Source organism: Aplysia californica, unplaced genomic scaffold (genome assembly GCF_000002075.1).
Source record: "Aplysia californica isolate F4 #8 unplaced genomic scaffold, AplCal3.0 scaffold00038, whole genome shotgun sequence".
In the NCBI taxonomy this organism is placed as follows: Eukaryota; Metazoa; Mollusca; class Gastropoda; order Aplysiida; family Aplysiidae; genus Aplysia; species Aplysia californica.
In genome coordinates, this window is record NW_004797308.1 from 800947 (window position 1) to 802397 (window position 1451).

At 42.4% G+C, this 1451-nt stretch overlaps 1 protein-coding gene across 1 annotated transcript in view; it reads right to left on the reverse strand.

Moving 5' to 3' along the window:
• The window catches only part of LOC101861643, a gene marked incomplete at its 5' end in the record, with an annotated part of 110489 nt that overhangs the window by 22655 nt on the left and 86383 nt on the right, over positions 1 to 1451 (reverse strand).

Below are 1451 nucleotides of genomic sequence, written 5' to 3' on the forward strand. Positions count from 1 at the left end.
ACAGAGAGAAATAGGGAAGAGACAAATATGTAAACATATAGAGATATATTCCTGACAGACTGTGCGTGAAAGAGCGATAAACACACACACACACACACACACACACACACACACACACACACACACACAAACGTACGCTAAAATAAAAAAGTCCAAAGAAAAACATTCTGAGAAAACAGCTGCTCCATGTCACAACAGTAACGCGATGAGCCAATCCATCGGCCGGGGATGAGCGTGACACTGACAGTTTCACGAGACCTCTTCTGCTCCGATTAAGGCGTAAAAAGCAATTAAAACTCTCCCAAATGATGAACATGTAATACTAGAAGGAAACGGTCACACGACGATCAAGATTGCCGAGGGGAACAAAAAACCTTGCGAGAGTAAACGTAAGCAAGATCCATGTCATTAGCCTGCTAGAGAGAGAGAGAGAGAGAGAGAGAGAGAGAGAGAGAGACTGTGCGAAAGAGTGTGAGTGTATAGGTTGAAATCAACACTGTAAGGCTATTTAAGAGGCGGGACATCCGAATTCATTATCCATCTCCGATAAGACATGGTCAAATGGGCTGCGAGCCTTGAAAACTCCACAAAACAGACTCAAGTTCAAGAACACCCAGTTGGGGGGATTCGAATCATGGACGTCCAGTCTGAAGTCCAGCATGGCATCAATAGTTTCTGAGTTATCGAAAAACCCTTTAAGGCTTTGAGTTGCCTATTCTCTCATTAATCATGGAGACGTCACCTCCGTGCCAGAGGATAGTTCACAAATTAAATCGTTAGTTTGTCCGAGTCTGAGAAAAGTAAATGAATTAAAAAATAAATGATTGAAGGAATGAATAAATAAATAAATAACTAAATTAATTAACTTTTAAAAAATCCACCACGACGACGTCGTCGAGACTACATCTTAATAAGAGTACCACGCTACTTGCAAGACAGTAAGTAATGAAGAGTAAAAACCCGATTATCATTATAACAAAGAAAAGAAAGTGAAAGAGCAAACCATATATACACTGGATAAAAAGGTTAAACAGCGCTATCATCCTTTCTAAAAATTGAAACGAAAACACCATAAAAGAGATAAGACTAGAGCTTCTTCTAGAATTTTATTCCTTCCCCATAGTTCAGTCCCCACCTGCGGCGCGTTTTAATCTCAGGTTCCCTGCTCCATTTCTCGACGTGACGTAGGAGGGCGGCAGATTGATTTCCGATGAAACGAATAAATGAAATTTTGCTTTCAAAACGTTTCCAAGCCACTTTCCTTTACGGCCTCCTGCTATCTGACGCGTATCATTAGGGGACGAATGGTGATAGAGGGAGGAACTGGGGCTGAGAGCGCAAGGGGAGGTGGTGGTGGGGACTTGTGGCACTACTTACATGCACACGTATACATAGAGAGGAGAGAGAGAAAAGGAGAGACTGAGAGGGAGGGGGGGGAGAGGGAAAGTGAA